Genomic DNA, 13,494 nt, shown 5'->3' on the forward strand with positions numbered 1-13,494 from the left:
TTTATATGAAAATTATTAAAGAAATATTGTAACGAAAAAAAAATTATATTATTGATTGAATTAATATATTTGGCCCTTAAACAATTTTTTAAAAACTTTTTGTTAATTACATAATTTGTTTACTAATGAACTGATCTCATTTTTAAAAATATTTTAGGCCAAAAAATTATTTATCGCATAAAAACCTAACGTTTAGGCCGAAGAATCTCATGTCTACTATTTGGTTACAATGAAACTATGTCAGCTCGGTTTTATATCATGATTTAGCAATTTAAAAGTTAATTATGGTTATGAGAAGTTTACGTTCACGTGTCAATCCATTCTATCTTTGATATTTTTTTCATTTTTGTGTCATTTTGGTTATTGTTTGATATAAATATTGATTTTTGAGTTTATTCTCATTTATTTCTTTTATTTTGGCCTGAGATTTAGAAAATGGTTAAGATTCAAAATTATTAAAGAGATACGTTAAGATTTGCGCCTTGTGCAGAATAAATATTTATTTTATATTTTTCTGCATATTATGAAATAATAAAATAATAATTATATATTAAATAACTAAGTAATTAATTACTATTATGTAATAAATTGGCTTGCACATATAAATCAAATGACCGCCCTTGTTTATTCGCAACCATTTTAGAATAAATAAATCAAAACAATCAATCTTATCTATCGTATATGATATATAATTAAATTTAAACGATATGAAGTATATATGTATATAAACATAAACACCTATTAAAATAAAATTATTTATTTATATGATTCTATTATCATTGTATCTTATTATAGAAAAAATATTAAACATTGATCACAAAGTTTATGTGAGACTTTTAACAGTTTTAGTAATTTACACTCGTTTTGAAAAATTCAAAATACAACATATACAAAAAAATCTAAAATTTTAATATATGATTAGTGTAATTGTGTAATTTATTTTAATAGTAAAGAATTAAATAAAAATGATAGAAAGTATACAGATTATTAACAAATCTTTATTATTTAAAATCATTAATTACTATATATATCATAATCACATTAGGTAATTCCGTAGGTTTTATGTAAGGAAATAATATATAATAATAAATAGCCACCTTGCTTTAGTTAATATCATATGATATCATATAGTTGGTATTAATTGTTTCTAGTGAGATATAAAAATCGAATTGGACCAACATGTTTTTCAATTTCAATGTGAAGCTAACATGTATGACTAATTAACTACCTAATTGATTGACACATAAGCAAAGAGTCTTTTTTAATTATTACAAAATTGAGGTTAAATCTTTTCAAATATTCATCGATTAATATACATGGATGTGCTTCATGAGAAAAGAAAAAGACCTTAGAAAACAAAGAGACAGATTTCACTGTGTGCTTATGGTGTCGGTTTATGTTATACGGTGTGACATAGTATTTTATGGAGTGTGATGTTGACTTTGTGTTGTTGCGTTGGTGTTGACGATATTTGTAACGGAAGTGATCGTTGCTTAGTTTGTGTGATCAAGTATGTTAGTGTTAACGTACTGGTACTTATAAAATTTGGAGGACTGAAGTCCATACTCTAAGAGAAACTTAACTTAGTATTGGATTATTCTAAAGAGTGTTAGGATTTAAACCTTTGCCTAGTGCTTTAAACTTAGATTTAAATCAATATCAAAAACTCTTCCCTTTATACACTCAAAGAAAACTGTTTCTCAAGAACAACTATAGAGATTACAACCAATGATTAACATAAAAACCCTAACACTCGTAATTGCTTAATCTCTTGTTATCTCTCTCTTATGCTCTTGCTCTGTCTCTCGGATGATTTCTTTTTGGGATATCCTTAAAGCCACGATCACCTCTTCTATATATAACACCATCAACTTCTTAAGTTTCCTTTTCCTTGTCGTCTTTGTATCTCGTCTTTGGTCGACATAGCAAAACTAACGTTTCCTTTTTGATTATGCAGGGATTCATTATTGGGCTGGATACTTAGAGAGATGGGTCAAGACAGAATTGGGCCTTTAACTCTACAATCTCCACCTAAGGCCCAGATTGCTGTCTCTTCCAGTCACCATCACTTCGACGACATCGACGCTTTGTTCCTGCTCCTTCCTCTGCGATCAGAAAACTGATATGAAAAGCTACCTGTGACAAGTTGTTGAATCACTTGTAGTCATGTTCCTTGTCTCATCTTTCCTGTGTGACTTCAAGCACCAAACCAGAAACGAATCTCTCTCAGCTCTTTTTTTTTTTTCGAAAATCTCTCGACGGTGATGACGTCTCGCCGACGAATCCTTCCGTCTCCGGCGAGTCCCGTTTCTTCACCCTCTCTCACCTTGATTCTTCACAACGACAACCTTTGCATCTCCAATGAAGATGACCTCTGACCAGAACCTGTCTCATCCGGTGAACTGTGAATTGTTGTTTCTCCTACCTTCACATCGATCCTTGTCTTTAATCCCCTCCATGGTATTTCTCTGCAACTCCAATATGTTCCACGCCATTGACCTCCTTGTAGTGATCAAAAAACCACTGATGTTATTTAATCGCTTATCCTATTCCTCTGTAGGATAGCGATTCAATCTTCTCAAATCTCAAGCTCATTCCTTTACCAAATTAGACCATTCTAATCGCAACACCAACATCTGCATTGTGCTAGACCATTCATCTCCAAAGAAGCTCGCAAGTTCTTCTTGGTGACTAGCAATCTATTTTTCAATGTTGGTGTTGATAAACTCAATCCATGTTACCGGCCGTACTGCAGCTTTCCGGTAAGATTCTATGAATTTTGCAGCTTGATAGAGTTTTGATTATTCCCGTTTGTAGTTGCAAAGCTTTACCCTCTATTGAATTTTGACAGTTCTTCTTGCGTTTCCAGTGACCCTTTGGAGACTCTTCTCTTACTTCGACAGACCCAGAAACCTCTTTCCACTTCTCTTTATCCTGCTTAAGATGATGCATGTGATGTTATACTAATTTGGTGATCTACTTTGATTTTCCGGTTGTGATACTCGTCTCCCTTCAGCTCTCCTTGGTGATTATCCTCCACCATATCAGCTGTTTAAGACGTTCTCCCCTCTCCGGTGATCTGTTTCTTCTTTCCCCGACCTAGATACTCGTCTCCCTTCAGTCTCCTTGGCTGTTTAAGACGTTTCTCAGGTCATCCCTTTAACTTTAAATTTCTTTTTAAAGTATATTTCTCATCCGATGCTTCAGAACTTTTGAGTGAACTTTCTTGTGTTTCAGCTGCTCCACCTTGAGCTAAAACCTCTGCCTCGCATCTATGCTCACAGGTAACTCTTTAAACTCCCCCTTGAGTTTTCCATTATCAATATAAACCTGAAACTTACTTGCTTCTCCTCTGTCTCTGCGAGCTTGAGACAGCGTTGATAATAGAGTTACCTGGAGCGTCTTCCTTCTTAGGCGGAATCGCAGCGAACCTGAAGGTCCTCTCCAGGTACTGCGTTGATTAATACTCCTGCTCGATTTTCATTGGAATGGTTCTTAGATAGTGTTATATTCTCCTTGACTCTATCTCCGAAGATACCCTCTCCCAATATATGTGACACTTTTCTCACAACGCCATTCCCGAGTCTTGTATTCACGTATTCCCTTTTTCCAACCTTCTTCCAGTCTTCCTCGTAGTCTTTAGATTCTTCTTTTGTACTAAGCTCTTTAGGTGCAGTCAAAACATGTGCTAAGAGATCACCATCTTTATGCCTTACTTCTTTTCCAAACAATACATCATCCGTTGAAGATTCTGTTTTCTGAGATTCTTCACTGCTCACCTTAGACTCAATTTCTTCTGATTTTTCTGTCAAGAAAGAGTCTCCACCTTGAGCTGATGAGTCTTTTGTTTCAAAACCATATGGAGTAGGTCCCTGAATCATAACTTTTGCGAACGTCACCGTTTTTGACGTCTTCTTCTTGATTATTTTCTCTACTCTAGGCATATTCTTCTTACTCTTAGCAATTGTGCCTTGTAGATAATAAACTCCATCGTGATATTTTCCTGATATCACCTTCTTGTTATCTTTGCACCATGAAATTGCTTCCTTTATACTTACAACCTGATTTTTCTAGCATCCCATAGGAAATTAGATTCCTACTCACCTCTGGTATGTATCTTACACCTGTGAGTATCACCTCAGAGCCATTTGAATTTTGAATCTTTATTTCCCAATTCCTTTGATGTCACATTGAGTGTTATTAGCCATTAACACTGAACCACCACTGAACTCCTTGAGATCAAACATAACCTCCTTGTTTGATGTACTATGATAAGAACATCCAGAATCCATGATCCATTCTTGCTTAGTGTCTTGCACACTAGCGGTTAACACTAACGGTTGCTTCGGCTCCGTCGCAATGTTTGCAGATTCTCTATGTCTCCTCTCAGGACATTCTCTTTTCCAGTGTCCTTCTTCTCCACAGATAAAACAACTTGTTTTGCTTTTATCGAACTTTTGCCTTGACTTAGATCCGCCTCTGCCGTTAGATTTTCCTCTATAACCCTTTTTCTCTGATCTGCCCCTTGATTCCTCCACGTACAAACCCTCTGCATCAGACCTGGATTTATTCAGCAATCCCTTTTCCTTTAACTCCACTTCTTTGGAGTATGCTGAATTAATCACATCGCTCATGGTAAGAGTTTCTTTAGCAGTCCCGTACTTGAGCGTGTCAACTAGTGAATCAAATTGCTGGGGCAAGCTAGACAGAACTTGAATTGCCTGGTCTTCATCGCTGATGTTGATGTTAAGACTTGCAAGATCTGAAACTAGCTTAAGAAAAATATCTAGGTTTTCCTCGATGTTCTTGTGATCATCCATCTTGAAGCTCGCAAACCTTTGCTTCAAGTAGATCCTATTAGGAAGTGTCTTCGTTTGGTAATCTCTTTCCAAAGCCTTCCAAACTCCTAATGCAGTTGTTTCCTTCATCACCTTACGCAGAACCAAATTTCCTAGGCTCATGCATATTAGATTCTTTGCCTTCTTGTCCTTCAAGAGATCCACTTTGACTTCTGGAAGCTCTTCGTCTTTCTCTTTGCCTGCTTCAGAAGATGTGTCCGAAACTTCCTGAATAGTAGAATCTAACCCTAGAAGCTCCAACTGCATTAGCATCTTATACTTCCATAACCCAAAGTCTCCTTTTCCATCAAACTTCTCGACCTCGAACTTTCCGAACTTTGTGGATATTGATTCCATGTCTCCTCCTAGCACTTGCAATTAAGCCTGGCTCTGATACCACTTGTTAGGATTTAAACCTTTGCCTAGTGCTTTAAACTTAGATTTAAATCAATATCAAAAGCTCTTCCCTTTATACACTCAAAGAAAACTGTTTCTCAAGAACAACTATAGAGATTACAACCAATGATTAACACAAAAACCCTAACACTCTTAATTACTTAATCTCTTGTTATCTCTCTCTTATGCTCTTGCTCTGTCTCTCAGATGATTTCTTTTTGGGATACCCTTAAAGCCACGATCACCTCTTCTATATATAACACCATCAACTTCTTAAGTTTCCTTTTCCTTGTCGTCTTTGTATCTCGTCTTTGGTCGACATAGCAAAACTAACGTTTCCTTTTTGATTATGCAGGGATTCATTATTGGGCTGGAGACTTAGAGAGAAGGGTCAAGACAGAATTGAGCCTTTAACTCTACAAAGAGTTTTTGTAATTGGAAAAAGGCAGTATTTCAAAAAAGGCTGTGACTGATTTACATGTTTGTAAAGTGGGTATACTTCTTTATTCTAATGAATTCGAAAAAACTTTATATCTTTTCTATCTTTATACTTTTTATTTTCTATATTTTACTCTAATCTTTTCTACTCTTTGAAGATTTGCTCACCATAAAAAAAAATTAAATTTGTTAAATATACTTAAATTTTAGTTATTTTTCTCTTAATAAATAACATTTTCTAACTATATTTTTAAAATTTACGTAGGATTTGTCCCTATCAAAAAATAATACCACATCCGCCACTCGCGTCGCATGTAAAAAGCAGTAACCGTGTAGACTTAATTAATCACTTCGTTTGAACGGGGGTTTTTTTTTTGGAAACAATTAAGGTTCTCGATGTAAAGATATTACGGGACTCGAGCAGAATAAACAGACAAGATTAAATATTTCTTTGTGTTTCTATAATATAGATCTTGAGAAAAAAGGCATTCGAGAGTCTTTTATCCTCCCCTTTATGTAAAGTGGTTACAACTTTTACCAATTACTCGATAAATCTTTCAACATGTGATACGTTAGGCCGTGTAGTGCAACAAAGCAATGCATTTCCTAATTACTGTTGTTTTTTATTTACTAAATAAATTCCCGTTGATTGATATAATTGACAACATTAGTATTTATTTTCAAAAATCATGTATGTACTTTGCCATCTCATAGAAATATCTTATTTAGAAAGTAGATTATTTATCTATTTTTAACATTTTTTATTTAAAAAAGTATATTATTTATCTATTTTAACGCTAGTTTATTATAGGGAAGTATTTTAAATTATAAAAAAATTACATAAATAAGACTATACAACCGATAATTCTACATGTATTATAAAAAATTCATATTTGATTATATTATCAAAATGAAAATCCACGTCTGTTTGTTCTACTTGCACCATATTACAGAACTTATACAAACATTTTCTCAATTAATATACATAATTGTTAATACATCATCATTCTCTGAAACTATAACCACTACTAGAAATCATAGCCACTACAAGAAACCGCAGGTTTAATGACGACGACCATTTGCCACGAATCATGGTCGTTGTAATTAAGGGATGAAATAATAATGATGCTCCGTGGAAAAGATAATTTGGAAATTGCATTGATATTCAATAGCTACCAAGCAAATTATAATTATTGGTTGTTGTATTTTAATGAATTTGAAAATCCTAACTAGATTTAGTGTTATTGGTTCTATAATTTCCAAATCTGTATTAAAGTCATGTGTTATTAGTTTAATGATTCATAAATTCTATATCAAATCAAGTTTTATTCAATCATACAGATTTATTAATAAATTTGATTTTATAATGATTTGAATGAATTTGTTTAGTTTTTTTTGTTAAAAATACAAAGACTCAAATCTAAAGAAAAACCTCTGAATTTGTAAATACTAATCCGAAAATTTTAAAAATCTGCATATTTTACTTGGATTTATAAATACTACATGGATTTCTAAATCAATCAAAATATATAAATCAATAACACTAATATAACAAAAAAAAAAAAAGGCTTCTAACATTCCTACAATATATACTATATTACCCTCTTTAATCATCTATTTCTCTTTTGTTTTATTTTTCTTCCGGTAAACTATAACCTTCTTCTTCCCTAATTATTATCACCTACTCCATTACTATCATTTTTCACCATCATAATCTTCATCATGGCAACACCACATCCGTTACGGAAAACCATCGTCTCTTCTATATCCACGAACACCGATTCTTTCATAACCAGGACATCTGTTTTCTCCATAACCACCACCCCACCACACATCCGCCATGATCACCGCCACGAGATCTGTAATACTATTCTATTTAGTTATTCCATATCATTCAGTTTGTTCCATACCATAGATATTTGGGTTAGGTTTTATATTTCTTGTTAGAGTTTAATGATTAGTGTTTTGAGTTTAGTTTATGGAAAGTTTGGGTTGACGTTGGGGTAAACATGACCTCCTTCCATATCATCATAGAAATTTCAAAATTTGAACAATATGTACTATGATATATTGTTTGTTATTATTCTATTTTGATATTGCTTCATATTATATATTATGTGCATATTTTGATATTTGAGTTATGATTTATATTTCTTTTTAGGGTTTAGTGATTAGTGTTTTGAATTTAGTTTATGGAAGGTTTGAGTTGATGTTGGGGTAAGCATTACCTATTTTCCTGCAATCATAGACATTTTAAAATTTGAACAATATGTACTAGACTATTTGATATGTTTCATTCTATTTATAATGTTTCTTTCTTTAACCACATTAATTATGCCGGTGATCACCACGAGCACCACCACAACCATAGTAATCTTTGTCATGAAAAATCACATTTTTCATGTACCCACGACCACTTCATTCTCCATAACCACTACTACCATAGTTTTCACACCGTCGTTGTAACCATCACCACCGCATCTTCAGTCCATTGTCGTTGCGGTAACCACCATCTTCCATCCTCTATTGTTGAGCACCATTGATTTTCTTACCAACTACGCCTTGATTTTTTAGGTCCACATGTTTTTCACCATCGACATCATCATTTCTTTCTTCTTTCACCTGCAACTTGTTATGAAAAATGATAAAACCGGATGAAACTTGGAAAAAATTGTTATTAACTTAATAATGTCAAAATCATAGTTATATTCTTCATTTTGCCTCCATAATTGGTTATTTGGCAAAGTAACCCAAGATAATTTGTCATAAGGTCAAAATATATTTACGATGACGTTACGTAATGATGATTGGATGAGGAACTGGACAAATCATCATAAAACAGTAAATCAGTTGTATATTTACGAGCATGTTAAGGCAAAATGTTATACAGCTAAGCAACAGTAATTGGACGACTATATCGGAGATGTTAGGAGAAAACGCGTTTCTTATGAGTTTTCTAGTAGAAACTGCAAAAAGAAAAAGTTTTCCGTCAAAATCACAAAAATAAATTTTCTGACCAAAATCGCAAAATCAAATTTATCGTCAAAACTGCAAAATCAAATTTATCGCCAAAATTGTGAAAACAGCTAAATGATTTTTTTCAAAATCACAAAAATAAATTTTCTCTTCAAAACTAAAAAATCAAGTTTTTCTGCCAAAATCTCTAATTTTTATATTAAAAACAAGAAATGTCTTAATCAAAAACTATACTTCTTTAGTTTTTGTTAGTATATGAGATGCTATTTATTTTGTAAAAGAAAGATAAAGGCTTAAAAATGGGTAAAAGATCTCAACCCTATTTTACATATATTTTTTAAGCCCTTTATCTTTCTTTTCCAAATTGGTTAAAAGAGTTCAACCAATTTAATATACTTTGATATAGGTCTGGGATGGATCGGGTATCCGGAAAATTTTAAAGTATCCGGATACGGATCCTTATCCAGCGAATCCATAATTTTACTATCCTTATCCGGATCCCGGGTTCTCGGATATCCGGGTGTTGGATATCTTTCTAAAAATTGTAATATCCGGCGAATATCTGGATCCGGATTTGGATCTTTAAAATAAGTTAAAAATAATATTAATATATATATAAATATTAAAAATAATTTAAAAATAAAAAATATATAATATTTTTAATTATTTCAATGTATAATATTACAAAATTTACATAAAATTTACATATACTATTACAAAAATGAAAATATATTAAATAAAGTTAGTTTTTATACATAGATATTACTATTTCTGAAATAGTTATTAATAAAACTTACGGATCCGGATATCCGGACAAAAAAATCAAGATATCCGGATCCTAATTTGACGGATCCAACATTTTACTGTCCGGATCTGGATTCGGCCCCTCCGGATATCCGGATTTTTGGATCGGATCCAGATCGAATTTCGGATCGAATCCGGATCGAATCTCGGATCGAATCCGGATCGCGGATAAAAGTCTCAAGCCTACTTTGATAGATTCTAAAAAGGTTATGGTTCATTTATGGCCGAGCTTAAATTAAATAGGGTTGGGCCGAGCTTAAAAATGGAATGGCCGACAAAACTGCATTGATGTTTCAGTAGAGAATGCATAGACGACCAATGAAGTTTCTTTTACTAAAGACCATTGTTGTCCACTTGGTGTTTGTCTAATGACAAATCATCTAATAATTATGAGGTTGGTACGACGTGTTTCTTATATAGAACTTATATGTGTGTATTTTTTAACACGATTCTACAATTTTACCACCTTACGAGAATTCACGCATGAATGCTGAATATCTATTATAACCATGTTTTTCTATAATCTGCATTATTTGTATTTTTGGAGGTTTGAACCCAATACTTTCTAATATAAAAACATTAATGAATTATTAGTCAAATCACTAGATTAAAAAGAATTCCACGTGTAGGTGTGTGTTTTAGAAAAATAATTAAATTGATATTAAAGAAATTTTGACATTTCTAAAAAAACTATCTTTGACCTGATAATTTTTTGGTAACCTGCTAAAATAATTAGTCAAAAATCATATCCGAAAAATATTAATGTAAGTCAATATCGTTTCAACTATAAAATACCTGATATATTAAATCGATGAGTAAACAAACTCGTTTAATAAAGATTAAACGTTTTCACCAATTCATTAATCAAAGGTATTATGTTAATTGTCTAGTTGTATGGTTCTATTTTATGAATAATCATGATTTTATATCGTAATAGAATTTGTAAAATTTGATTTAAAATTCGTCATCTATCATGTAATCCTACTTGAAAACTATATACACAAACCTGTGTATCATGATATATATACTCTTTTGAATTTAATATATTTTAATATAATGATAAATCCATATAACAGTACATGAACATAAAAATATTATATGCAAATTCAAATAAAACTTTAATTTAATGCAAAACTTACATTGCTCATTATGTGTATTTGTAATAATAATAAAATATACAATTTTGAGATACAATATCCGTTGAAACCAATTTTGGGCAATGTGTAAATGGACCACGATCAATTAAATGGGCCGCGAAGATTTAAAGCCCGCAGCGAGCACTCGAGCTCCAAACGGAGACCTCGAAGATCCGGAGATCGCAGAACGATTGCTGAGATCACGAAACAGTTGCGAACATCACGAGAGCTGCCTGCTATAAAAAGAAGTGGGCGCATAAGGAAGAGACACGTTGAATACTCTAGAGAGAGCGACACCCATACTTCGACCTTGTTTTCATCCATCTTTAGATCTTTTCTCTTATCGATCTCGTTGTAACGTTCGATCTTGTTTTATTCATAGTATTCGATCTTATTCATCAATAAAAGTCCATTTTTTCTTACTGGAAACTGATTGTATCGTTGTGTTCTAAAAATATTGTTGCCTACATTATTCATCTTCTCTTGATTAAACTCCCGATCACTATCAAATTCTTAGTGTAGATTTTAGGATCTACATTATGGCGCGCACTGAGGGGAAGATAAACGAAAAACATCTTTGCTAAAGAAACCGATCTAAGTTTCCTAAGCGCGACAATGGATCCCAATCAAACTATCGGAACCACGCCATCAGGAATCGACAACGTTTGTCGATCCTACCAGATCCTACTCGAGAACCGAAACCTTACCCGTGGTACCAACAGGCACTAATGGGATGACTGGAACGACCCATACACAAGAAATCCCTCCAATCGGAACCTCGAACCAAGAGCGATCATCATTCCATGATCGATCCTCACCACCAAACCGCACTTCGGTTCCGGAAAGGACCTCGATACCCGATCGAACCGGAGCTCGAGTCTGGAATCGCCCCGGAGAAAGACAGGCCGTTGACGACCTAATCCGACCTCAATCGTCTAAGCCAATATCTCTGACCCCGCTAGCAAAGACTCGGGAAGAAGTGACTGAGCTTCGGGGAATGGTCTCGTCATTAATCGATGAAGCTCGCAACCAAAAGGCTGCCTATCCTACCATTTCCAACCGACTGGATCAAGCTGAACGGGAACTCGCGGAGCACCGAGCTAACGCCCGAGAGAGACACCAACCGCCGCCTGATCCATTAAGAGAAACACTAAATCCTCAAAACGCCGGAGCCTTTGGTACTCCAGAAATCCCAAGCGCTCGATCCGTTTGCTACACGGGAGAGAACTCACAACGACCTCCGCAGCAGAACATGCCGCAGCGAAGTCTGAGTTACAGCGGATTGGACAAAATAGACACCGGACTACAAGCCTAAAGAAGTACATCGCAAAACATATATATGAAAAAAAACAGGGAGCCTAGAAACCGAATACCACCGCTGGGAAACCTAACCTTCGAGAATCGAACTCCATCAGCTCCGAGAACCACCCAGCAAATTGGGTTGAGTTACCCAATAGGGCAAGCTCGCGGTTACGACCTCCGAAGACCTATCGAAGCGGATCGTCAAAGAGAAGATCTGGGGATCCCAGGCGAAACCGGAACGTTCCAGAATTATATCGAAAGAAACGATGCCGAGCTCAAAAGAATACACGCCATCGTGCATATGACGACGAGCTCCGCTCCAGACATAGATATGGTCATTGAGGAAACAAGGAGAACCCCATTCACGAACCGAATCGCCAGCGTAAGGCTACACCATGTCAGAAAACTCAAATTTCCCAAGTACGTTGGGAACACTGATCTGAAAGCCCACATACGAGCCTTTCGACTAACGATATCAAGAGTGCACCTCAACGACGACGAAAAAGAGGCCGGCTACTGCCGCTTCTTTGCCGAAAATCTCACTGGGGCCGCCCTTGAATGGTTCGCAGGTCAATTTCACCCAATTAGTATCTATGTTCCTCAAACAATACTCGGTTTTCATAGAAACAAGGGTTACTGAGGCAGACCTCTGGAATCTCAAGCAAGCACCTTTCGAGCCATTGAAAGTGTACAAAAACAAATTCAGGGAAATCAAAGCCAAGATCTCACACCCAAATGAAGTCGTGGCCCTGGTGGCAATAAAGAACGGCGTCTGGTTCTCATCCAAGTTTAGGGAATAGATGGCAGTATGGGCACCGATCTCGTTGGATGATGCCCTACACCGAGCTTCATACTTCGCTACCCACAAAGAGGAGATCGCAGCCTTGAAGTAATAGTACAGCGCGAACAAAAATAACATTGCCAAAAAGAACACTGCTCCTAAAGAACCAGCAACTAAAGGGCAACACTCCTATGCTATAAACAATTCGCCGCAAAATAAATCATCAACATATGACCCCAGCAAACACTGTGCCTTCCACGACCGGAAAGGTCATTCAACCGAGGAATGTCGAGCGGCACTTTGCAGTCAAAATGTAAAAAAATAAAAAGACCAGCGAAGATACCAAAGAAGAAGAGGAAGAGCCAGCGACCCCAAAGTCTAATCGAAAACTAAAGGCTCTTTGAATAAAAGAAGCAGGGAAACCGAGCCAGAGTCGCCTAGCTCTCCACCCCCAGCGCCGAAGAAAGGAATCGACATGATCTCGTGGGGATCACACACACCTAATAAAATCGAGAAACAGACCGAAGGGAAAGTATGCATCGACATTAAGATAGCAGTCCGAACACTAGAGAATCTCAACGAAGCTACTCCTCCTCTTTGCATTACTCGATACAACCCAAATGTGGGGTCTCCCTTTAGGAAAATCCCCGACTTCATACGAAAGCAGAATATGGCCAGAATCCACGAACTGCTAGAAAGACCGATTGCCCCACAAATTCAGAAGAAAGACAGCACGCGAACACTTAATCGCAACCTGTCTAGGAGACAGAGACAATACCAACCAACACTCACCAGAAGATGGAATTTTCCGACAAATGACAAA

Source organism: Brassica napus, chromosome C9 (genome assembly GCF_020379485.1).
Source record: "Brassica napus cultivar Da-Ae chromosome C9, Da-Ae, whole genome shotgun sequence".
Classification (NCBI taxonomy): Eukaryota; Viridiplantae; Streptophyta; class Magnoliopsida; order Brassicales; family Brassicaceae; genus Brassica; species Brassica napus.